Source organism: Amphiprion ocellaris, chromosome 3 (assembly GCF_022539595.1).
Source record: "Amphiprion ocellaris isolate individual 3 ecotype Okinawa chromosome 3, ASM2253959v1, whole genome shotgun sequence".
In the NCBI taxonomy this organism is placed as follows: domain Eukaryota; kingdom Metazoa; phylum Chordata; class Actinopteri; family Pomacentridae; genus Amphiprion; species Amphiprion ocellaris.
The window spans coordinates 22,164,085-22,191,979 of NC_072768.1; the positions used below are offsets into that span (position 1 = coordinate 22,164,085).

General features: G+C 39.8%; 1 protein-coding gene and 1 long non-coding RNA gene across 2 annotated transcripts in view; both read right to left on the reverse strand.

The window, feature by feature from the left end:
* map1ab (microtubule-associated protein 1Ab) overlaps positions 1 to 27,895 on the reverse strand; it is a 91,607-nt gene that overhangs the window by 31,376 nt on the left and 32,336 nt on the right. The window lies entirely within an intron of this gene.
* On the reverse strand, positions 414 to 27,303 carry LOC129348614 (uncharacterized). The gene is made up of 3 exons (XR_008601230.1): positions 27,012 to 27,303; positions 3,796 to 3,954; positions 414 to 2,856 (listed from the first exon to the last, which is right to left on the reverse strand). It is a non-coding gene; the product is annotated as an uncharacterized LOC129348614 (long non-coding RNA).

The window sequence follows — 27,895 nt, forward strand, 5'->3', positions numbered from 1 at the left end:
AATGCGCAAAAAAAAGCAGAATTAGTATCTGAGCGAATAGCTCAGGGGATAAGAAGACGGACTACCAAGTGGAAGGTCGCAGGTTCAAGACCCACCACTGGCACTTTTCTTTCTTTGTCTTTGTCAGGATTTTGATAAAACTTAAGAAGTGTCTGGTCTTGAACCAGCGACCTGCAGCTCCACAGGCAAATCCTTAACTCACTGAGCTACAGATCAGATAAAAAGAAATAAATTCGTCGTCCCTTTGGCATCGTAGTCCTGAAGTGACCACATGGGCAGAGCCAAGGCGGAGTCTGGGTGGAGTCAGGGCGGAGAGTAGGTGGGGAGGTGGGTGGCGGCCTCCCCCCTCTACTCCCCCCTCTACTCCCCCACCACCCACCACACCTTCCCCCGCCCGACGAGTTCCTCGAGTCTCCACGAGTTCCTGGAGTCTCGACAGGTTTTCCCGAGTTTCTGGAGTTTCCACCAGGTCGGAGGCAGAACAAGTTGTCATGAAGAGGTGTTGAAGTCGGCCAGGATGGACTGACTTTTTGCAGTGACTAGAAGGAAGACCACTAGAAGAGCAGGTCTTTAACCACCATAAAATACATGGAGTCGCTCCAGAGAAATGAAAGAAGGTCAACTTTTATCAATTCAATTTAATTCAATTTTATTTATTATTTATTTATTTATTATTAACCTGCATCAACCTGATATCTTGGAGATTTTTAGCACCACAAACCTTTAGTATCACACTTTATTATCATTTATTAGGACTTTAATGGAATCCACCAGCAAATTTAGTTTTTGTTGACAAACTTTATTCTTGTCGTCGTGGGACTGCAGTATTTAAAACTGTTCCTTTTATTTGACCTCATGTTTATTAGTTTTAGTGGAGAAAGTTATTTTAATTGTCCATTAGTCTCTTAAAAACCAAATAATGAATTGGATTAGTCAAGAGGTTTAAATTTCTTAGTCATATTTTAAATATGACAAAAAATATAAAAATAAAGCGTCTTGAGACAATTTGACCTGTAATTGGCATTATATAAATAAAATTGAATTAAAATTGTATGTATCTTGTAATGTTGGAATAATTCAGCCATATATTTTAGAAAACACATTTTCTTTGTCCATTACTCTGTCGTTTTCTCCAGTAATTCATTTCTTGTTTTGGTTTACAAAATGTCAAGCCCAAATATATTCAGTTTACTGTCATAAAAACCAAAAAGATTTACATTCATGATGCAGGAATCAGACAGTTTTTCACTTCTTATCTTAGTTTAGTCAGAAAGATAGTTGATAATGTGTGAATTGTTGCAGCTTGTGAGCCGTAGAAGGTTTTAATCTTTGGGGCCGAGTGTCAGAAAACATTTAGAAACCAACATCAACAAAACACTCAAAGATTTGAACATCATTAAAAGGGAAATCCAACTTTTGCATGACAATGTCTAATTAAAGGACATTTATTTCCAACGTAAATGTGTGATATTCATCCTCTGGAGCTTTCTCTTCACATCGTCTTCCACCTGGACTGGTTTGGTCGGGAGCATGTGCAACAAACATTTGAAAAACTGCACTTTAACATCAATGAATGACACTGCAGTTTAATCTCTACATAAATGAGACGGAGTCTGGATGTGCTGCTCTGTCATTAACTCCTAAGTTTAGGGAAAGTTCAAACAAAAGAGGACAGTTCAGATAAGACTTGAGAATGAGCTTATTTTGAACAAACATCTCAGACTTTCTGAGCTTCAGCACCTACAGCAAGATATTTTAACAACAAGCAACTCAAGAGATCCAGAAGTTGGAGAGAGTTAGCTTTAGCTGAGCCAAAGAACATGTGGGATGCTAACCTAGCAAACATTTCAGACTTTTCTCTTTGAATTCAGAGAAATAATTTACTATTTAATGACAGAGCTACACATCTTAACTCAGTCTCATTAAAACAGACTCTAATTCAGTGTCATCCATCCATATTAAAGTGTAGTTACCCAAAATGTTTGTTGCATGAGCTCCAACAAAACCTGTCCAAGTAGAAGGCCACTTTGACAAACAGGAAGTGGAAGATTCCAAGCAGATTTATAGAAGGGGGAACCGGACTGTACTAAGTGTGGTCGAGTATAGAGGGGTGTTTTGTGGGTTTTAAGGCTGATAATGATTATTAGTGAGACATTTGGGGTAGATATTCATTTGCAGTAAATGAAAGTATTTGAAATCTTGGAGTTAAACAAACTCTAACAGAAAACTTTGTTGATACGTTTTTGTTTTGTTTACAGATGTTAAGGGAGTTTTATTCGTGACGTATAACCAATCAAATCACTCCAGAAGACAAAGCGACCACAGGTAGATTAAGGTTCAGAGCCAAAGTAGCACCATTTTTAAATGTATTTATTACCATAAATCAGTAAAAAATAAATACTGATAATCAGTAAATCAGTCAGCCCACAATTACTACAATTCTACAATGTATGTCTCTTTCCTTTGACTTGTTATTTGTACAATATACAATGTATATTATGCCATTTTTTCATCCCAAAGGCTATACTATGATGTTTTCTAAGAGACATACGATGCTACTCTGGTTGTTCTGGCCCTGAGCCACTGCACTCCTCCTCTGTTGTTTTCTGGATTGTACTCAGCTGCATGCCTTCGTCCACCAGGCCTCCGTTGACTCGTCCCGCCTGCCGTCTCTGGAGCTGAAGCTGGATTGGAACAGACCAAAGTACAGTCCAATCATGATGCCAGCTGACTCTCAAAAGGCTCCTTCATCTGGCAGGTGGCGGCACTTCTTCTGAGGAGAAGCTGAGCTGGCCCGGCAGAACTTTGGAGATGTGTTCCAGTGGTTGGTGGATGTGTGGGGAGATAGAGAGGGACCTTTGAATTGTTCACAAAGGAAAACAGGGAACCCATTGGTAGTTTTAGTTTAGGGTGCTACTGCGGTGTGTTTTTGGGGTGGAAGAGGTGAACAGGAAGAGGTTTTTTTTCGTATTGATTATCTTTTACTTTGTTCATGGTTGGAATGCCCATCAATGTCAACATGAAGTTCACTTTTAGTTCTGTTTATTTATTTTTATTTTACTAACACCCATTTGTTTTTAAACCCCTCACATGTGTTGTTGTAAACTTACTCTTTCAAATAAATTCTCGTCTAACCCTCTGGAAACCAGTGTTTGGACTGTTTTTGTGTTGCTCCTCACCTACTGACAGCTGTGGACTAAAGGCTATACTGTGACGTTTTTAGAGCGACATGCTATACTATGATGTTTGTTGGGCGACACGCTATACTATAGGCTTTTTTAATTGACATATTACTGTGACCTTTTTTGTTTTAGTTTTTTTTGTTGTTTTTTAGCAACATATAAGAATTTGAACAGTTTTAAAACTTACTATACTTTTACTTGTGCAATGAAATATTATTCTATGGCATTTTTTAGATGACATATTATACTCTGATGTTTTCTTGAATTACATACTATTTTGACAATATACTGCACTATGACATTTTTTGAACCACATATCATACATGACAATTTTAGGCAACATCCTATCATTTTGCACTTTTTGAACCACATAATAATCTATGTTTTGTTTTTTTTTTTCTTGCCAACATGCTGTACTATGAACTACAGGCCATACTATGTTATTCTTGAGTAAAGCATACTATACTTTGACGTTTTCTGAACTACATCTTATACTGTGGCGTTATACACAGAGTGCTTGGGTTACATGTTGATTTATAATCTAGATTTTTTTTCTGTTTTGTTTTTTGACGGGATTACCACAGACCTGACTGTGAACACCGTCGACACCCACCTCAGGGAGACGCTGCCTAAGATCTCAAGGCTGCTTGGTTGTGGTCTTTCTGGCACATACTCTTCCAAGATGAGCCGGGAAGTTTAACACTGATGGAATGACACCAGGTCTAAGCCGACAAACTTCCAATTCCTCCTCAACCCATAGTCTCTGGGAAACCTACATGGAGTAAGAAAAGTAGACAGAGAAGTAATTAAGTCTGTACACAACATATTAAAAAGAAATCATGCTAATAAATTAAGTACAAATAACCGAATTCGCCAATATACTGGAGACCAGAGCTATTTAATTTGATAAGTATAACCTTGTTTAGCAACATTTCAATTATTTGAGAGCAGTCCTAAAGAATTGCCTGTAATCCCAATCATAAAATGGGTTTGGAGGAAGAACATAGATGGTAATCTGGATATATATGAGTTAGGCTTTATTACTACTATTGGTAGTATTGGTGGTAGTAATAGCAATGTGACTACTACTAGTAGTAGTGGTGGTACACTAACTACTGCTGCTGATACTGGCACTGCTACTACAACTTGTAATACTATTACAAATGCTGATACTACTTCTACGACTCTAACAGCTGTTTATACTACTACTGCTGCTTGTACTTTTAGTATTACTACTACTGCTTGTACAACTATACTACAGCTACTATTAATCGTCTGGTATTTGCTTGTCAAGCTGCTAGCTCGCCTTAGTGTTTTGCTAGTGGCTAACTAGTTAGCTCTCATAGACTGGAAGCTCTCAACAAGATTTCATAATGAAAAAAGAGCCAAAAACTATTCTTACCTATGAAAAGTCATTCCAAGTTTCCTTGTCTCAATCGTACGACGTAGTGTGTAACTGTATGCAGCACAGTGAGCCGGCATACTTGTTGTTTCCGTTTTCACACCGTCTACATCAACGGAATGCACTGAAACTTTGCCGCCACTAGCTTAGCCTTGTCATAGCACGCAGCTCAAGGGGGCGTGTCCTATCTACTCATTCATATCTATGACAACAACGGTGGCTGCACATAAGGACGTCTGACGTTCATTAGCTGCATAAATACCATTATATACAGTCTATGGTAAATACGTATGTGAATCGCATCATTGGCTGCAGCAGCCAGTCACTGGTCACTCACTGACTCACACTGAAAAATAGCACAGAATGAATTGTTAGGTGTTTATTTTATTTACAATTTAGGTTGGATTTTTTTTGTGCGCAGCGCAGATTTTCTGTGCGTGGAGACCGTGTCAGCAGTGCGCAATTGTGCACACGCGCAGCTTAGAGGTAACAGTACACCTAGACCTCCACAAAAAGATCACACACACATCACAACATAACTGTTTTCTGTATATATCTTCATGATCCATATGAGCTACCATGAACAGAAAACAGAACAAAATAATAATAAAAGTTTGAGGCGAGCTCCATAAAAGTAGTACAAATACTCAGTCAGGGCAAGTTTTCAAATTGTATATTTTTGGCTTTTTATTGTTTAATACAGATTATTTGTTGTGTAAGATAGATAGATAGATAGATAGATAGATAGATAGATAGATAGATAGATAGATAGATAGATAGATAGATAGATAGATAGATAGATAGATAGATAGATAGATAGATAGATTAAAATAAAAAGGAAAAATTTCCATATAGTCTATATGCACTGTATTGTCCATTACCTTCAAAGTCCCTGTGAGGTAAATGAAAACCAAGGTAGGAAAACTGTGCTATCCATGGCAAACATTTCTTATCATACCTGTGTTTTAACACAGTGATCTGTGATAAATTGTAGTTGTACTAAATAATGAGACTATTACTGGAAATTACAACCCAGTGATGTGAGTCAGCCCCGCGGGTCTCAATGCATCCACTGAGATCCAAACAGTGTGAGCTAAAGTCTCCTCAGGCAGGCCAGCGTCTGCTCCTCAGATTAAATGTGTTTGTTTAAACGGTCCTTTTGAAACAGCGATGTTCAGCCAAGTTGCCCTCATCTATTCATCCCTGTGGCTTTCTTCTACTGGCATCCCAGACAGAGAAAAAGCGTCATCCCATCACATAAAGTGACATTCAGGCAGAGGCATTTGACTGCAGTTAGAGGCTCCCTGTTTTCTTGAATCTATCTTCAGTACTCATTGCTTCTTCTTATCAAATCAGCTGGTTCTCTGGCTTTCTAATGTCTGTGACTCTGAACATCAAAGCAGTGCATATCATTTTCCCACATTTCTGCATTTCACTAAGTCCTCAACAAAAGACATGACAACTGAATTCAGGATTAAACTAAAATTACGGCCTCGCAATTGCACGTCTTCATCAGTCAACTTGCAGTTTACATCTAACTCCATCCAAAGTCATATAACATATGTAGTGAAAACTTTGTTCACTTCAGTCCTGTTCAGACATGGGATACATAACATTGCTGCCAGCATTCAGACGTAGCTCACAAATTTGTCATTCACACCAGATTAGACAAGACACCAAGTAACATACAATACATAGTAATGCACTAATAAACAAAAGATTAAATCTTATCGGAAAGCGGCTCATCTATATGTCTAAATAACTAACAGCATACTATATTTATGTTTTCCTAAACACTAAAAATTCTATCCATGTGTGCTGATATCGTATCTACTGCTTTACTAACAGTAAAATAAAAATCACCCAGCAGCTGTGATGGAGCTCAGGGTTTAACCAGAGAAAAGCCACCATACAGCAGATGATTCAACTGCAGCTTACAGACAGCTCACCTGTCTAATGTGAAGAAAAGTACACAGTGTGACCTGCCATTGGATCCTGGCCCAGACTGATCCTGTCTCCATGTGGGGGATCATCGAGAATTGTAAGTATTTAATGAAGTTACCAACACTGTTCTTTCACAGGTACAAATTCTTGCAGGTATCTTGCAGGTATTTCATAAACTCAGAAGGGGGAACTACAAGCAACTACAAACAACTAAATGTCAGCTCCTTTTAATGTTATCTAGGAGAAGAAAATGTATTACATTCATTATTGGTGAGTATCAGTCTAAACTGTTCGTATCTGTTTTTATTGGAGTAGCTTTATCTTTATGGACATTTCAATTTTTAGCCTAATAGTTTTGGAAATGTAGAGCAACGAGAGGGAAAAAGATGGATTATACATTTATGTTTGGCATAAAAAATGTATCTTTCGCTACTTGTGATGTTATTGTAAGAATATTGGTGCTGAAATGGGGAAACGCATTCCCCAATCACTTCACACAGCTCAGAGTACCATTGTTGGTGCATGTCTATCCATTAATGTGACAGTAAAGTTCAGACTTGTGTTGTGTTGAAATTGATATAGAAATGTTACTAGGTTGGACCTAGTAAGATTACTATTGTGACTTTTACAGAAAAGTGACCAGGGTGCCGATCATTTAGACATGAACACGATATAATCAGTTGCTGTCAAATTAATGGAGAAGAGTAGATGTCTGAAAGTCCCTTAAGAGAAACAAAAATTGAGTTAAAGCAGCAAATGCAGCAAATGGTCGTGAGTCGGACTCAAACCCATGTGTGTTGGGGACTATGGCCTCCGTTTGTGGGTCGCCTTCTCAACCAGTTGAACTACCGAGGTGCCCTCCTTTATCACATTTACGGACAACCCAAAAACATTATGCCTCTAGCAACACCCATCAACCATATGTAGGGATAAAAACTCAACCAACAGATAAAAGCTAAATTTGTGCAGCTGTCAACAGTCAGATGTTGAAGCTGTAAATGCAGCGATTCTTTGCTTTAAAACCCCTCATGCTGGGAAGGCTAATAATGGAGGGCAAAAATAACTTCTTGTCCAGGTAAGGAATGAATAAAGTCTACCAAGTTATCTATGAACCTTTTCTCAGATTTTAGGTTTGATGATATAAATAATGACAACTTAAGTTCCTTCAAACAAGCCTTTCTCATTTCTGTACAGCCACTTCCTATGATCTAACATGTAGCAAAAAATGAAAAGGTAAAAATCAGCTGATAATCTGTAAGCCATGCCGGTGTATCAGTTCTGCTCTTTAAATTAAGCTGTAAGAAGATATTTTTCCTACCTGCCAGCAAATCCCAAGTGCAAAAGCAAATAAAGTGGGTAACAAATAAACTCTTTCATTTTTGAAAAAAGTTCTGTAAAAATGTCTTTGATATACAAGCTCTACTTATGTATTTGTATCAAACCTGAACTTGACCTGTGTTTTTTTCACAAATTTCAGCAGTTCAAAGAAAGATTTTTTTTTTCTTAATCCTGCAGGGAATCTATGGTAACTGAGCTCATGCGTCTGCAATGATCCATTTCCTTGGCAAAAATAACTTTGATGGCGGAGTAGATGCTGGATGTCATCTGCCCTGCTTCCAGCACTTGACTTAAAGATCTTGGGAGGTGAACTCTTCGTTCCCTCTCAGTCTTTGCACGACTCTGCTCATAACTGCGAGGCCCAGAGGAAGGAAGGTCATTTGTCAGACAGGACTCAGTGTTTCTGCTCATTTCGGCTCTTTCTCAGCTGACCCGCTTGATATAAATATCCACGTCTGAACTCCCAAAACGAGAACGCTCTGTTTAAAGGCGACTAAAACGGAGCACTGATCGACCGAGGCCCAGCCACTGCACTGCTCCAGATAGCATGTTCCACATTTACAGTGGCAAGGGGGATGTTGAGAGGAGGGTTCAAGGAATTTTAAGACAACAGGTAAAAAATAAATCAAGCTACTTAGCTACTTCTTTGGAGACTAACTCTAACGCAGTTCAGTATGAAGGTGAGGAAATTTTAAAATGTATTTAAAGTGGGGAACAAAGTATCACAGAGCAGAATATGATTCAGAAGCCAGGGCCACACCACTTTCAAATGTAAAAGTCATTATTGTACTGTAATGGCAAACAGACAGACAAGACTTTTTTCTGAATGCCTTGTCTGTATGCCATTACACTACCGCTGAGCATTATGAACCAGTGCTCCAATGCCATCCACATTAGCATAAGGTCAAACCATATAATGTTGTTATAATGCTAATTATAAGCCATTGCAAAGACAGGAATAATGGCAAGGTTATATGTTACACTGGTTTAGATTGCAGATGAAACTGGCGTATCATATGGGTTGACAAAATTTGTTTACCTGCATCCTCCTCCTTGGCGTACACATTAGTATCACTTTAGGATGTAAAGTGTAAAGCAAGATTTATTGGAGGAAATGTTATACATATTCACTTTTTATTGTTTTTTTTAACCTAATGTGTCCCAGTGTGTCTAGAGACAAAATATAACAAACGACCACTCGTTCATTTATTTCCATTTCCTATCTATCCAAAAAAATATGTCTGACCAAGCTCTTCATGGTGCAGCCTATTGTTTTGTCAAAATGTGAGAAGCACTGCTGCTGGCTGCAGATCCGCTATTTAAAACTCTTAATGACCAGCTGTCTTGCTGTGTTGCTGCCTTCAAGAGTGAACACCAGTGTCTCAATGCGCACCCAGCATCAAAGAAAGTGAAGATGTAGGGTATTCTTTTTTCCAATTGCATGGGTAGAAATAACTTTTTTGGAGCAGGGCTAAAATCAAAAATTACAGTGGCATGGTAGAATGAGTGATGTCTCTGTTGTTTTATACTAAAACCTGAGAGACATTCTGGTAAGTGTAAGACTTACATTAACATGTTAAAAAAGGTCTGACGTTGGAGCTTGAAAATGATGTAATTTACTAGCAATAAATGTATTTCTATGATATGGTGACTTTAATGTGACTGGTGAAAAATAAAGCTTAATTGAAAATAAACAATATATTATATTGTGAGAGATACTGAATGGATGACTGTTTTGAAGCCTGGAGTTTGGAGTTTGACCAGTAGCCACCTTGGTCTTCTGAAACCAGATGTGGTGGAATAGCCTTGACTGAGGGCTCAAGGACACTACACACACCCATATGGTAGCAACTTGTCAATCCTAAGGTAGCCAGCACTCTAAAACATACCTTGCTTTATCGTCTATTTTACTCTAATTTACAGGGTTAGGGTTAGGTTCATTTATTGTTCAGATACTGCACACTGCACCTTCATCAAGTTGTTTAATTGATTAAAAGAAAGAACAGAAAGAAAGGTAAAATGCCTGCTACAGTTTCAAAGAGACACTTTCAAATGTGTTGTTTTGTAAATCCAAAACACAAAGATAGTCAGCTTACGATTGTAAAATATCAAATCATTCTGCAAAAAATTACATTTGAGTTGACAGTACCAATGAATGTAGGCATTCCTGCTTCAAAAATGTTTAAAGTCCTACTATGAGCGTTGATGAAAACCCTCAAAACTCATCTTTGTGTAATAAAGTTACATACTTGAAATACTTTTTTTGTTTATAGGTTTGTTTTTTTCCACCATGAAAATAATCCCTTCCTACCTTAAATAGCTTAGATGTAACTCTAGACCATTGTTTCCTGTAAAATGTTCAGTTCTATAAAGTTCCTGCCTCTCTCTCTGTGCACCACATCCCATTGGCTCTATGACTGCTCAAACAGTGTCAAACTATTCTATGCTACACAATAGCAAGGTGTAATATAGGAGTAATTTAACTATACACGGTGAAACCTAAAATCATTTCTGAGGATGAGTAATGATGCAGAAATCTGCACCCTGCTTTAGGTTTGTTACAGACCCCCAGAAGTCTGAATCTGTATTTTTAGACTGTCATCAGTACATTTCAAAGTGGAAACACTCAACCATGGTGTTGACTGGTTATTTCACTCACAATGAGTTGTAGGGCAAATGCAAACAAACAAAAACAAAAAAAAAATACCATATTGACATATGAACAAGGTAAAAAACCTGATTGTCCTCATATCATTTTGCTGTAACTCTGGCCTTGTTCTCTGTAAAGTAAACCAGTGAAATAAAGTTAAGTAATCAGCGAGTTAATGAGGTTGAACTGATGCCTTGGGCTTCATCTTCATATACCTATCAGATCAACAGAGGTTGATTGAAGCTGACATCAAAAAGTTATTATCCTGTTCTTAATCTCATTTGCCTAATGTGAGCTCATTCCTTCCCTCGGACTGAGTACCATTGTCTGTGCTCAGAGATAGAATGGAGTCAAGTGGGTTGGAAAATTAAAGAAGCCAGTACAGACCCGGTTGTCTCCATGTTCATTTCAGCACTGTGTCATCCCTGAGCAGTAAAGCCATGCATCAAAACTACAAGCTGAACCATTTAAAGCATCAAGTGACTGCTGAGTCACTGTTGCAGTCTGCAGTGCAGAAAAACGCTCCTATAGCTCTGAAATATGCTGAATTACTGCCATGTTTCCAACAGTCTGAACAACTGATACAGAGCTTTGCACACTGATGAAAGTAATTACTGTTGATAACTGTTTGTTTGTCTGGTATATCACCATCTCTCAAATACCTGTTGTGTTTTCAACCTGTTGTTGACTGTATTTACCAACAGATGAAACACACGCCCAATTTTTCCATTTAATTGCTTCCATGTAACAAAACTAAGGCATCAAGTTTGTTCCTTAAACCACAGTCGCTGTCATTGGTTCACAACAGCCACAGGAAGTCAGAGTCTTAGGTTCTGATGCTAATCCTGGTCCTGTGATTTGGCAGTGCTGAATGATTGTGGTGCTAAGCCAGATAAAGCCTCCATGTAACTAACAGGTAGGTGGTAGTCTTTCCAGGAAAAGAAAAATGTCTTTGTCAAGGACTGATTTAAATTTAAATGAAAAATACTTAGTTTATTGGATAAACATTAGGTTCTTCCACAGTAGTTCATGGTAGTGCACACAAACAAAATATGAAAATAAGGTTTATTTAAGAAATAGCAAAGACAAAACGGTTCCATAACGAGACACAGCTTGTAAATATAATACCAATAAATCACTAAAATATATAATGTACTCAAAACTAAAGTACCAAATAAATACACTTACAGCAACAAATATTAACATTTATCAGATCGCATGACTATCCATAACTTTACTAGAGTCATGCACACTTTAAGAAGTTTGGCTGCAGTAATAACTAAATGTTATACTAAATAGAAAACGGACAGCTGACACATGAATACAACTTAGTAAGGTGTTTGCCCACCAAGTGCCACCAGAACAGCTTGAATACTCCTTCTCTTAATTCTTCAAGTCTCTAAAACACAACTGGAGGAATGAACACCATTCCAACAGATATTACCTGTTTGGATGATGGTGGTGAAGAGCGCTGTCTAACATGTTGGTCAAAAATCTCACATAGGAGGAGGAGAAATGTTTCATCATAGGATACAAGTGATCAATAAGAACAACAGCATATTGATTTGTAGTGACTCTTCCTTCTAAGGGGACAAATGGACCCAAATCATGCCAGCAAAATACCCTCCACAGCAAAACGGAGCCACTGGATCCTCTCAGTGTAGGGATCAAGAATTAAGGATTGTCCTCTTTTCTCGTTGTACCCAACACATGAACTCGCCTTCTCGGTGAGAATATAGTGAAGAATGAGTCTTCTCACGATATTCCGTTTGTCCAGGTCGCTGTAGAGTACTGTGATTATTGCACCACTGAGCTCTCAAATGTGCATTCATCTTTGTAATACGGTGTTTATTCACTGCAACCCAAATATATTATCTATCTCTATGTAATTGTTGATGGACTATTTTTGCTGACAGTTGGATCACATCTTGCATTGAAATTCTCAGTCGCTAAAGAAAGAGTGGCTCTTCTGTTTATTATTCTGCCAAGGAACACAGCGGAGTTCTGTGACGATCGGCATATGTTTGCCCATTTGCTTGTCTTTCTATTTGCAGCACTACTCAAAAACGGACTAATGGAGTTGGATGAAAATTTCAGGGAAGGTCAGAAATAACACAAGGACCAACTGATTAGATTTTGGCAGTGATGCGACTTATAGTCTGGATCCATGGATTTATTAAAGATTTCTATATCATTGCGAGATGGTGGCATGGCATCCCTGTAACCATGACTACAAGTGAATGCTAGGTCAGCTGCTTGCTGACAATAACGTGATTGCGATCCCACTACAAATCGACCACTGTGGATTTACCGGGACTTATCTGTCGGAAATCATACAAGGAACAACTGATTAAATGGTGGGGGTGTTTCTGAGTCCCGTCAATTCCCGCCGCCTGCTACATATTTAGGTCATGTGATTTGGTATCTGTACATAACGTACACATGCATAACACACACCTGTGCTCAGCACAAGGTCATTTTGTTTGTGGGTACATCTATATTAAATGGCCACATTCTCTGTTGCCGTGATTTCTGATCATTAATAACTAATAAAAAAAAAAATGCTGCAATTTAAAAAAAAAAAAAAAAAAAAAGCTCCGTTTCTGACAACGCTATATCGGGGAATGAACAGCCTTGGTGGAGTACTGCGCTCTCTGTGTGCTTTTCTAGTTTCCTATATATTGCACTAATGCATAAGCATCAATATTTCCCGCTATTTACTGTTGTGTTTCTCTTAAATCTAGTTGTGGATGTCACTTTGGTCACTCTTCCTATTGAAGCTAATTGAGCAGTCTTTGTGACTGAAGCTCCTTCCATCTGGTGCCCTAACAATGAAGCCTTTTTCAAGGTCACTTCCATCTTTTCCACTTGTCATGTTGACACAAAATCAGAGTCACTGGGGCCTGCTCAGCAGTTTAATACTTAATAGAGCAGGGTTAGATGTTAATGGGTTTAACTGTACCATGCAGTGTTCCTATATGAAGCATCTGCATTTGTTGTGCATCTCCAGTCATTTATTCAGGTTCTTCCTTTAATTTCTCACCCATCTATACATGTCCAGAGTGCTGGAGCAGAGTAGAAAAAGCTACAACACCAAAGCAACTGGGATAACTGTGGAAAAAATAAGTTTAAAATGTTCACCATGACAGATGACTCTTTACACAGAGAAGATTTTTGCGATACAATATGTATTATAAAATGGAGGTGGAGTTGGAGATAATCAACCTCATTCCTCTTAAATTTGTAACAACATAATAGGATCTTGTGTGTGTTGGCTTAATAAGTAGACTGTGTGTGAGTAGATATCCAAATCCCTGCAAACCCTTCATATTTCCCTACAGGGATCCATTAAAGGGCATCTTATCTTTGAAAAAATACTTAAGTCCCTCTTGTCACAGCTTCAATAGGTACATAGAAACAGCAGTGTTGGGTTTTCTCAAAACTAATCTCCCTACTGAACTCATACCAAGGCATATTGTTGCTGATAAATTGTGCATTATAAATGTGCCAGGCCAGCATGGTGATAGCTTTAGTATTGTAGGCTTGCTTAGGGCTTGAGTCAAACAGAGAGTCATGAATTTGTAGTACACTGCACCTTAAACAAGCCCTTTGAAAATAGGACACAACTGCAGTTTGAAACTTCACATGTTCCCTTAATAACATGAAATGCTATGAGATGATTATGTTAAAACATTATTTAATTCAAAACAAAGCAAAACGTATTTAGTTTGAAACATTGTCCACAGTACTTACTACTGGGCTCCGAAACAGTTCCAAATCATTATCACTGTGTGAGTCACGGCCACATGAATAAAGGAGATGAGAGAAAAGGACATTAGCCAATTGATTGCCAACTGTTTCACTAACTTCTCCAGCCTTTTCAGAAGAACTTTCCACCTGATTTGACACAGAACTCAAGTATGAGCTCACTATCATCACGTCTGACACATTAAAAGGAAGAAATCAATTGGAAGAGGAGAAGAAGACGAACTGTCGACGGAAAGTATTGCAATATTTGAGGCCAGATTTATTCAAACTACTTCAACTTCCATAATACTAGCAATCCAACCTCCTCTTTTTGTGCTCTCCTTGAAGGGCCTCTGAGCTCCTTTTGCAAGTCTATCATTCAGCCTTTGTTGCCGCAGAGTGCCATGGTGATGCCTCACAGCTCTGCCATGCACACACACTCACATTTGCACCTGCACACACAAACATTCATGTGGACACTAATGTCGGACAGAGATCATTTAAATTTTGATTACATCAACTCAATATTTGCCTCAAAAAGCCAGGATAGACACAAAAGCTCAACATAACTCAGTGCCTTATCAAAATATGAACTAGAAATAAAAATAAAATATATACTACCGTTCAAAAGTTTGGGGTCACTTAGAAATGTCCTTATTTTTGAAAGAAAAGCAGTTTTTTTTTCAATGAAGATAACATGAAATGAATCAGAAATACAATCTAGACATTGTTAATGTGGTAAATGACTATTCTAGCTGGAAACGACTGATTTTGAATGGAATATTTACATACGTGTACAGAGGCCCATTTCAATAAAATACTAAAAAATAGTATGTTTATAAAGCTGTGGAACAAGTAGAGCAATATATAGTGTTGTTGATACAGTATTTTAGGGACTATTGAATTAATCATGAGGGATCACTGGTAGTATAATATATTATGTAGTCTAGTTTACTCTCACTTGCCCACACACAGCCAGCTTTACATTTATACTACCAGTTTGTATCTATGGTTGCGGAGCTGTAGCAATGTTTGCCATTTGCTTAAAAGAGTTTCTAAATTTACAGGACCTGAAAAATAAACATCCCATTGCCAGTAGAGAGTACAATCTGAGCGACAGTGAGCGAAACAAACAGACCGACGGGCCCACTGACCACCCTCAAAGTGAGGAGACGCATGAAAATGCAGTCAGAGCTGCTGCTAGAAAAGGGCAGCAGGAGGATATTGGCAAAGTGTCATTGTCTCTTAGAGTCCACTCCACAGTGTGCCAACTATGACATCACTGCTACCCCCCGTACTCCTCTCACCATGCAAAGGCCCAAAGAGGCACTGAAAGCAGTCTAAGTTCAAACAACAACACACACACATGAACACACGCGCACACACACACACGCACACACGCACACAAAACAATAAATGCTGCCAAAAACATCACACCAAAATGTGTCAGAGTCTCTTTTTCAGGCCACCACTAACATCTCCCCACACTGTTTGACCATATAAATACCCTCAGTAATGGACATTTTGTGTTCAGGCCGTATCTAGCACAAGAAGTCACATTCAAGCATTCTGCATTATTCGTCCTACATGACTTTGTGCGACAGTGTGTGAGTAGTTATGATGAACTGCAGAAATTATAAATTTCTGTTAATCCCTTTTGTTTCTGAAAGGTCCACGTTACCGTTGTGCTGTTACATTTCTTACTTCTCTAACATGTCCAAGTTTTCTTTTTATGGGAGTAAATCTATTTTAAAAGCAATTAAACTTTACCAATAAAGAGCAACTTTCAGAGTGAATTTTTGGCTAAATTTACAGTTAATATTTTTCTAATGATTGTTTGAAAGTTGATAAATTATACATCTTTTATGAGACATCATGACAGAACTTCAGATGAAGAAACAGACATTTTGAGCAGCGCTCTTGAAAAGCTCTTCTTATAACGCATCACATTATGTCACATAAAGTTTCCTGAGGGAGTAGTGAGTCTGAGTGGCTGTTATTTAGTGAGTTGGTCTTTTTTGCTAATCACTTTGCATGAGTGAATTATTGTGTTTGTGCATGCTTTAGAAATTCAGCCTTGTCAGGACACTGCATGCACACTTCTTCTAACTATGGACCATCTCACATGCCTGAGACAGTTTTGTGCACGTGAAGAATTAGCACTTCAATACTACATCTGTAATGCAAAACATGGTTGTGCGTGGTGCTTGGTTTAGAGGAGAATGACGCTCCCAAAGATAAAATAGAGTGTGAATGAGGTGTCTGAGGTCGGTTGCCCTCCGTGGTGTGCATTGCTTCTGGTAGGGTCACCAGCAAAAGTAATGGTTTCAGATCAGAGATTCAGCTCATTAAAAAAAACAAAAAAAAACAACTGTGCACTGTAAGCCTTACTTTCTGTTTCCAAAGCTCTTGCTTTCTCACTATGTGACAGGGTCAAACTTTTGGTGTTACTTTGGTGTATATCACAAAAGCAAGATCAGACAGATACAAGCTGATCTTTGCACATTATTTTCTGTTAAAATAAGAATTGAATTTATCCCAGCTGACTGGTGAAAGCAGGGGATGTCCTGAACAGGTTACCAGTCTATCATAGGGCTACATGTAGACACAAGCAATGACCCTTGCATTCACACCTACAGACAATTTAGAGTTACCAATTAACCTCAGCATGTTTTTGGATTGTGGGAGGAAGCTGTAGTACCTGGAGAAAACCCACACATGCACAGGGAGAACATGCAAACTCCATGCAGAAAGCTCCTGGGAAGGCCGGAACACGAACTGGGGAACTTCTAGGCAAAAGTGTCAACCACCAAGCCACTGTGCAGCACAAAAATAGACATACTGTGCTTTTTAAAAATCTGCTTTCATTTTTCTACACACTAATTCACTGGGATCATCCAGCTCTACAGGGTGTTTAGTTTCATTTTACAGATATGTTGTACTTTACCTCCTAAAGGCAGCTTAGTTTTTTTGTAGCCTTTTGCTTTCATGCATGAGCAGAAACATATTTAGCATTTAGAGGACAGTATTACATCTTATTTTTCACCATAACATAAATATATGCACCGTCCCACATGCGCACTAACTCACGTCTGTAATTTTTCAAAAAGAACATTCCTTATGTTCAGCACTGACATGTCAGGAGTGAGCCCCAATGATTATAAACTGGTTGTCAGCAATACGTTGACAAGCAGGGACGTCTCATTCATCATGGTGACGGAGACGAGACGGGGTCTCTGGGTCACACACGTCCAGCGAGGGAGGCGACAGGTTTGAAAAATAACCATCGATGTGACCTTCCTTCACGCAAGGACAAGATATTCAATCCTCCAAGGTGGGGAAACACAAAACGATAGACATGGGGGAGAAGAAGCTTTCCTCTCCTTCTGCTAGTGAACACTTCAAACACTTAAAGAGAAATCACAAGCTTGAGGGAAAGAAAATGGGAATGAAGAGATGGGAGAAAAATGCCATTCAAAAGTCACAGGCTGTCAAACTGGCTGTAGATAGACTGCTATTTGTTTGGGGCTCTTCCTGCTGCAGCTCTTGTATGAGAGGTTTTGGCCCTCAGGGATTTACTCTCAGCTTAAGGTGGTTTTCTAACTGCCAGCATGCGGGTTCAGGTGACTGGCTGGTCGCTAGGTAATCCCACCTTACTGAAACAACAGGCTTGTAGATAAGACAGGGATGGATGGAAGATGGTGATCCAGTCTAACATGCACAGATGCTTTTCAAACTGAACAAGCACACTTTGCTTATGCAGCTCTCTCTCTCGGAGTTTAGGCTCTCAAAAGGAAGGACAGGCTGATGGAGATCCAAATCTATGACAAGTTGAGCTCAAAAGGAAACTGGAACACGCAGCTTCGATTCTCACTATTATTTATTGACTGCATTCAATTCAATGTAATAATGAAAGAAAAAAGCTGTGTCTTCCACTTTCTTTCTGGGTTCAGCTACACACAGATCTATATACACACACACACACACACACACACACACACACACACAGATTACAGCTTTGTCAACCCGCTGCTCTGCTTACAGGTTTAAAAGTCTGCAGGAGGATTTAAAGATTTAAATTATAAAATGAGGTACTTGTTATTTGCACAGTCTAACTCCTGTAATGAAGACATGTGAAGGTTCCAACTACTCCAACGCTTCTGTGTAACAGTTGTATGATGTTCTTTATGATAAAAAATTGCATTTTTCTGAATTGGACAAAGTGTTTAAATCCTTATTTTGACTTATTTCGACTCTTGAACTACAACAAAAGACAATGTCTCAGCTTTGTCATAGCACATAACAGACCAGGGAAGTTACTTCACATTACAACAGGGTTAAGCTGAAGGACAGGTTGCCATGGACACCGGCTCCTCATTAGTTATTGTCTCCCTCCTCATTTGCATCTCCTGGTTGCAGAGCACATTTAAACCTGCTATGTTCAGCAACATGAAGGTCCTTAGGTTAAGCTTCATCATTTCTTACGCACCAACAGTGCCTCCTGTCCACGTTTGGTCTGTTTTGACTTGAAGCTCTGCAGCTCAACAAAAGAGAAGCAGCAAAACATTGTTCAATGGGATGTGGAGTTAGTGCAAATTTAGTCCAGAAAGGAGGAAACAATGTCATCCACAAAGGTAATTCCCCTCTCATGTTGTCTGTTTGTTTAAATTATAATTTTCCATGACTTGTACTCTACTTCTCTTCAGCCTGCATTGTGTACAGCCTCTTAAACTAGCATTTTCCTTCTCCAATTTGCCAAATACCCTGGGACAACCTACAGAAAACAGAAAAACTAATTTAAGCTCTGGGTTATAACTATAGGGAGAGAAAATGCACTTGTTCATTATTGCATTCTTTAACATAGAAAGCCACTGTACTTCATCTATTCCACTCTCCAAAAGAGATTTCAACATTTTGAAAGCAACATTTTTAACAAAGGTTAAAAACTGGTGTCTTTTTTTAAATGAAATTGGTAGATGTCTTGTCTGCGATATATTCTGGACAGTATGACTGTCTAACAAGGGGGCAAAGTGTTAACTTTGGTGAGATGTCAGAGGTCTCCAAAAGGGTAAAGGGGTTTACACCAAATATATTTGAGTTTAAAGTTTTAAAAAGAAAACATGAAGGTATAATTCTGGTTTGGAACAACTTCTCTTAAATGGGTCTCTTAAATGTGGCAAATGTTTTTGGTAGTAAACAAAGTACAGCATGTAAGGCTAAGATCTGGGAACACGATGTAATGACATTTTTACAGTTCCTGAACTTTGATGAGGCAAAGAACATAAACAGAACAAGCTGTAATAAAGCAGACTTATCCTCTAACTTTCACTGTAACCTCCATCTGCAATGCAGCTATATGAAACTGAAACTATACACCGATCAGCCAAAACAATAAAACCACTGACAGCTGAAGAGAATAACATTGATCATCTTGTTAAATTGCAATATTCTGCTGGGAAGCCTCGAGTCCTGACATTCATGCAAATGTTTGACATGTACCACCCACCTAATCATTGCAGGTCAAGCTTGTCCCTTCATTGTCTTTGCAACTTTGCCAAGTTAAAGCTGTTCAGATTCACACTGCCTACAATTTGCTCTGCTCTTAAGTCTGGGTGTGTCAGGCACATTGGATACACGGTGGCGTCCCTGTCAGCACATCAGAGTGGACAGAGGGCTGGAGGACGGGGCCTCTGGGAACAACTCCCGATGGAGGGAGTCAATCAATGTTTACTGCTGCTCTGCACCATCAGAGGGGAACAACGGCAGACACTGAGGCATCACCTCCACACTCCGGCCCAATATGGCTGCCCTCAGCATGAGTTGCCTGTCTGCGGTGTGACTGCTCTCTCTTTGCCATGCCCTGTTTTTGTCATTCAGTGTCAGTCTGACTTTGTTCAAGATGTTTGTCAGATGGCCTTTCTGTCCATTTCTGTCTTATTCAGACTTTTAATTGTTCCCGTTTCCTTTTCTCACTCCCTCTCTCAGTCTGTCATATATTTTTTTTTTACTTCTTCAGCTGTCTTTCTTGCTTTGTCATTCACACTCCTCAATCCCTGTAGCTTTTATTGAATCTTGAAGCGACATAATGACGTTCCTTACGCTCTCTCAGCTCTTATGTCTATTCCTCTCTATTTCTGTGCTATAACCCCCAGGGTATAGAAAGAAAAAGAGATATTGGGATGAGAGAACATATGCTTTTTAACCCTATCCATCCCTGAGTTGGATCTTCTGGCTGGTGGCTGCATGTTTAAGAATTGTGGGATGTGGGTCGCACGGTTGCACCGGTAGAAAAAATTTTTTATATTTTTACATTGTTAAACAGACAGAGCTCTTGCAAAGAAAGACAGAGAGCTTGTCAAGCAGAAAGAAGCAGAGATAGGAATTGAACAGAGGGACAGACTGTGGCTGAGCAGCTTCTGCACCTCCAGACTAGATTTTCTTCAGAAAAACGGACTCTAATCTCAGCAGGGGGTATTCGGTGAGCGAAGGGAGGGGCGACGAGATTCATCGCATCAGTCTGTCCCTAACAGTTGAATATTTTTATATATATAAAACAAATGCAGCGGGGAAATTTTCTGCGTATCTATACATTTTCTCTCTCTCTGTCACACACTCCAGCAGCAGAGAGAGCTGGCAAAAGCAGCAGAGCAAACAGGGAGGTGCAAAACACTGCAAAGACTGCTCACTGCTGCATTCTCCAAGCCAGAACCTCCCCTCTTTTCTCTCCATTGTTGTCGACGAGTCCCGAGACTCTCGGCTCAGTACCCCTTCTCTCTGTGCTCCTCCTTTTTATTATGGACTCTACCCAGGGTTTTTAGCAGCAGAATAATAAACTGACTTGTGTTTTATGCTGCACTGATGGTGATTTGTGCATGGTTGTTATTTATGTAGCAGGCACATTTCTGGGGGACATAAACATCACCAGGAGACAGAACTAGCTATGATATGACACATTATGCAGTTGTTATAATGATGCTGCAGCTTAGACAAGCGTACACCTCTCAAGGGTTTGACCACTGAGGCTTTCAATACAGTATGTTCGACTGTAAGATAATGTTCCACAGTGATGTTCTGCATGGTAATGGAAATTTCCATGCCCCCAAAAATAAAAGTGCGGTACTGAGTGTTTCCTTTGACACAGCAGTTCAAAAATGGGACACTAAAACACACAAATTTTAGGCAGGCCAGCCACTCCTAGCAGAACACGAGAAAAGCTTAGTTTTATCTAATATGCATACAGAGGTAATGCAAATTAAATACAACTACATGCACAGTAACTCTACAGAGGTTCTGTTTGCTATGTATTTTTAAAAGACTATCATTGTAATATATAACATAACTCTGGACAAAAGAAAAATTGTTCCTTATTCACTTCTATCAATCTGTACTGAAAAGTCAACATAAAGAGTCTATAGTCATGCTAAATATGTCACGACGCAGTACAAACCCTACCTTGATCACACCAGCAACCTAAACATCGTTGGAGTCTCCAACAGGAAAATGTACCCCGCCAAATTTTAAAAACTGCTCAGGAACACTTCAAGGAACATGACAAGAGCTCAAGGTGTTCATCTCGCCTCCACACACTCTGATTCCAATCCGATCGAACAGTTGTGAAGTGTGCTGGAAGAAGCCCATTCCACGAAAGTCCCACCCTGCAACTCCCTGCACCCAAGGGATCCACTGACAACACCTCAGTGTCAGATAGCACAGGACACTCTTAAAGGTCCTGTATCTATGGCCTGATGGATCAGAGCTGTTCTGACAACAAGAGAGGCACCTACTGATTATTAGGCAGGTGGCTGGTGTAAAGCATCTGTGAGGCTATTGTAAAATGTCCAAAATAAATCCTAAGCAAGTTTGAAATTAATCTCTAATATATTTGTGTCTCTTAATACCTCACATAGAACCTGACTCTACACATATACAGCACCGATTATAGGTAAAAAGACAATAAGACCGTTCAAAAGTTTGGGGTCACGTAGAAATGTCCTTCTCTTTTGAAAGCATTTTTTTCTTCAAAAAAGATAACATTATATGATTCAGAAACACAGTCTAGACATTGTTAGTGTGGTAGTGACTATTCTAGTTGGAAATAGCGAATTTTGAATGGAATATCTACATAGGGGTACAGAGGAACATTTCCAGCAACCATCACTCCTGTGTTCTAATGCTACATTGTGTTAGCTAATGGTGTTGAAAGGCTCATTGATGATTAGAAAATTCTTGTGCAATTATGTTAGCACATGAATAAAAGTGTGAGTTTTCATGGAAAACATGAAATTGCTTAGGTGACCCCAAACTTTTGAACAGTTGTGTATCTGTTAGGGGAAACATATTGTACAAATAGGGTATTTTACTGGTAAAAATGATTTTCCCTTTTCCCTTTTAACTGCTAATTTTAAACAAAGACTACAGCCAATTTGCACAAAGGCTTTCTGAAGGCAATGAGCCAGCTGCGCAACAATGTCAGTTTCCTCAATTGGCTTTAAAAATGTTCTCCCAGTCCACGAGCCACACACCACAGTCCTAGTGTTTCTGAACATATATTTGAGCATACTCTTATCTGAACTGAGCAGGTAGGGCCTCAGTGTCTCGTGGCATCATGGTAGCTGGCATCAAAGGCATGACTTTCCTGCTATGTGTCTGCCTTTCTAACAATTCGACTGTCCTGCTGGGCCTGTGGAGAGCAGTTAATGGCAACTGGGCCTTTGCTTTGTGAGACAGGGAGGGGTAAAAAAAGATATGTCTACGTAAGTTTTTTGCAGTGAGTAGTAGTAACCGTAGTGGTAGTAGTAGTCCAGTTAACAGATTAGTGGACTTTGTTACATAATGAAATGAGTGACCGTTTTTCGGTGACCAACAACAGGTCTTTTGACAAACCAAGAGGATCGCTCAAAGTCCAGTATGCAAGAGAAGCTGGTTCAAGCTGCATTTACATAACCTGGTTAGTCACCAATTTGGAGGCCATCTACGGTCCCCATTTGAGCGTTAACCCAGTGACATAAGACAGCTAATACTTTAATAACACGACCTAATGAAGTATGTCAACGATCACAGTGGTCTGCATCTCAGGCTCCGCCAAGTGGTCCTGGGAGAGTCATGAAGGGTTTAAGATGCTTTGCAATGGTCAGTGGTTAATCCATTTAGAGATATTAAATGGGATCAAGGTGTGTGTGTGTGTGTGTGTGTGTGTGTGTGTGTGTGTGTGTGTGTGCTGTACATGTGTAAAGCTGTGAGTATGTATGATTTCAATCAATGAACTTTCTCTAAATGGGTTGTGCACGCTATCATGTGATCTGCCTCCCCAGACGCTCCCCTCCCCTCCAACCTGTGAAACTGACCGGCAGCTAATCTGTGAGCAAGTGTGGTTCATTGTCTCCATCACAATCCCAAATCCTCTCAGTTTAATATATAAGCCCCTTCTTCATTAGCTAAGAGTTAGTGATTTGAAAACATGCGGTTGAGTTTGTTGGTAAATTATGCATGTGTAATAAGTGAGGTGCTTGAATTACTGGTGGAATGGTAGCAGGATAAGCTCAGGCCACCTGACAGACTGACCTGCCAGATTCTCTCAAAACAACTTCCTTGTTTTGTATCTAAGTATGATTGAAACTCCAGCTGAAAACAGAAAAACAATCAGCAACTACTGTGGGCATTTATTGCTTTTCTTTGCTTTATATGATAGTAAACTGAATATGTTTAGGTTTCAGAGTGTTGGTCAGCCAAACCAAATAATGTGACATCACCACCTTGGGTTTGAGATGAACATCTTTCACATTTTCTTTGACATTCTGAAGACCAAACAATCAATCAATCAATGAAATAATCAACTGATTCATCTTTGGTTTTGGTCCTAGCCTGAACCTGGATTCCTGAGCACAATACATGTTTCCACGAGATCCTCAATGTCACTGAAAACCTGCACTGGTGAAAGGCTAAAAGACAAACGGCCACCAGCTCCAGGACAAATTTATAGCTGGAATGCGTCAAAATGAGCAATTGGGAATCATAATGTTTGACAGATGAAATCAAACTGTTCTAAACAACATGATGATGGTATCATCATATTTTATTTTTAACTTCTGTGCCCTGAAACAGCAGTAACCTGTTCAGTCAGGTGAGAATTCATGCTTCTGCTCAGTGGTACTTTCATCAGAAGATGTTAATGAAACATGCCAACTGTGCATTCATTTGTTGTTGTTTCTCCACCGAGATTTGTATCTTCATATTTTAAGTCTGCTCCTCTAACCTTGATGCTGGACCTGCAACATAAACTGGAGCACTAATCAATGCTTAAAGTCTATTTCTCAATGACTTTCAACTTCATGTTTTATGATTAAATACCAGTATAACTGCTGGACATCTGATGGTCATCTAAAAACCAGAAAGTATAAAAGAAAACATGAAAACTGAGGACATTCCCATTGGATTTGACAACACGTCTACAGAGACACCTTTTTTAATGCTTTTAATTTATGGAGAGAAATGGGGATTGAATCATGGGAGGTAAATGTCAAAAAGTGACTCAGCACTCACACACTGCAGCTACTAAATGTTGATTCACTGGCAGCCCAAGTAGCCAGGCTAACTGCATGTTATTTCTGCGTCGCTTTGTTAAGTGGCCGTGAGTCACCACTCTGAGGATTTGAACCATGCACTTTTAAGTTTCTTTCTTGAATATTTATTGGCTGATTGATGAAGAGGAGCAGTGGCTATCAAAGAATGACTCAGCAGCATTAGTTGAGCTGGTAATAGCTGACTCATTATCAGCCCATAGCAGGACTAAACTTTTTTTTATTGCTTGGCAAACAAGACGTTGCCACAGATTTCCAGCATGCAGCAGGATCCTAGTTCTGCTCAAGAACAGTTTGATCTCCCCTGCATGGGGCAGTTCATTTTTATACAAAGATCAGGGACGTAAGTGTCGACATAAACGCAAATAAACTCTAACATGTGCTACTTTATGACAACGCAAAAATGGATCAATGACAAACATGCATTCCGTTCACAGCCCATGACTGCAGTACTTTCAACTAGGCCAAGTTAGCAGACGATTTTAAGCCAAGCAGAATACTCTGCCTGCAAACACCACGGCTAAGTCTTCAGGACATTAGGATTCTATGCAAATAAAAACTATATACTGCTTCAATTAATGGGCTGATAAGAAGCATCCATGACCAGTGAAAATCAAAGCTGCACGTCTGAGTAAATCTTTTGTGACATATGATTAGAGAAGTTTAAGGCTCAATTTTACCCCCAAATGAAAGTTGGGATTAGAATGCAGCAAAGTAATTACAGACACACAGCCATGCATGCAGACAATCGCAGTATGTATCACAGAGCAAAAATAATCCTGCATGCAGACAGATACTCATTTAGATCAGTAACACACACACACACACACACACACACACACACACACACACACACACTGAGCCTGGGTCGAACCACCTTTGTTGAGTCACTGAAAACATCCAGTACCGAAAAAACCCGGCACAGGAAACTGGAGCAGCCTGTTCTATGATGATAACTCAATAGCACAGGATGCAAACTAACAGCTTTTCTTGGCATTAATCATCATCTCACAGACAGACGACCACACAGACACACATCCCAGACAAGGATGGTTTCACTGCCACAGCAATGGCATCGTCCTCGGCATGAATGAATCATCAGAAACACAGTTGTCGGTTTTAGACTACAAATGATGGCTGGCTGTTTTGCAACCAAAACATATACACCCCCAACCACACACACACACCCACACACACACACAGTGGTCTCTATCTCTTATTGTGCAATCAAGTCTGATTTTGCATGGTCATTTATCCTCCGCTGGACAAAAACACAGCCAGGGAGACTGACTTCATCATTACGTTACCAGCATGCCAACTGGATACCATAGCAATGACACAACTAACACATTTCTCTTTTTTCCACGTCTGCAGGGGGCACTGGGTTCATCTGCATCACCTGCAGATTAGATGTTTCTCACATTCATCCAGATCAACTCGGGAGAGGCTCATTTCATGGAATCAAACCTGAGTCCTTGCACTTACAGGACACACGTTTGAACCACATCATTGTTTAAGCTCCTTTATTTCATTAACTTTTAAAAATAATGATTTCACAAAGGAAAGTAGGTACGGGCTGCCCTCCTTTCCATAAAAGCTCATGCTCATTTGTTATTGATCTGCTGGCTGAAGCATAGAACGTTTTCACAGGTTAAATAGGCTCCGCTGTTCTATCACCTGCATTAATCCCGTTGCTTGGATAACGAACCGACTTGCGTAAATCCCCTGATTGAACCTCACATGCCCCGTCTTATGTCAAGGTAGATTTAAGAGGACTGATTGTTTAACGAGTTTGTGCTGTCTCATGCCCCCATTTCTTCCAGACGTGCCCTCCTCCGTTACGCGCCACCAAAAACACTGCGCAAAAAAGTCAATATCTGGTTCCTGGATGCTGTATGCCTGGATGATATTACGCAACAATAACAGGCTATAGAAAAACTGATTGACACGCAGTGGTCTGAGGATAAACGTCACGTCTGTGCGCAGACGAGAGAGAAACATCTGAGCCGAGAATAAAAAAAAAAAAGGCAAAATATGCAGCAGCCGCTTCACAGCATCCCACTCAAGAAGCCAGTCGCTGCAGCCAACTCCGTGCAAAAAAAAATAAAAAATAGGGGTCGAAAAACGTACACTATTCATCGTTTGGGGTATTTCAGAAACAGTTTACGTACCGTTCTGGATGATGAGCCACTTTAGCGGAGAGTTGTGTGACTAGAACCCGGAGAGGAGCGTCGGCGGTGCGTGTGTGTGCGCGTCTCAGGCGGAGACAGGAGAACAGAGGAGGAGATTTGGCACATTTGGAGAAGAACGCAGCCTGGTGGCGGAGCGCGGCGCGCCGGGATGCGGCAACATCCGTCTGCAGACTGCCGACCAGCGGCGTGCGGTCCAACCAGGGAGGGGCGCACCAGGCTCATACACTGCACCAGCAGTAACTCATTCACTGCCACGGCGGAGTGGGTGGGTGGACAGGGAGAGAGAGAGGGGGAACCAGCAGCTCTGCTCTGTGCTGTGTGTGCGACTGAGTGTGTGTTGATATGCGCCATATGTCACAGCGCTTAATGAAAACATCTGCTGTCAGTCAATCCTCAGTTCCACAATGACATGAGAATATTAGCGGCCAGTTACAGACAAGATAGTTTCAGAGAGATACAGAAGCATGAAAATGCAGCGAATTCAAAGTATGTCAAATTAAACCTATTTTCGGTGACTTCGTGTACAATCAGAGCAATAATGAAGGACAACTTCCACACATTCACCAAACACGTTACTAATACGCAAATATAAAAGTGATTTTTTCTTTTGTTTCTGTAATAGAGGCCCAAATGAAGCCAAACTGAGGTACAACGTGTATCAACAGCACTCGTACAAAATGCAGATTATCAGGAGTAACAGTTCGATCTACCCTGAATGGGGCAGTTAATCCTGTCTGTGTGAAATGAATGCAGAAATGTTGCTCTGATGGTGCCACAGCAAAGATCAGAGACTCACTAAAAGCACTGTAAATCATGTAAATCAAAATCCAGGGAATCAAGACTATAAAACCCAAATTTCATGA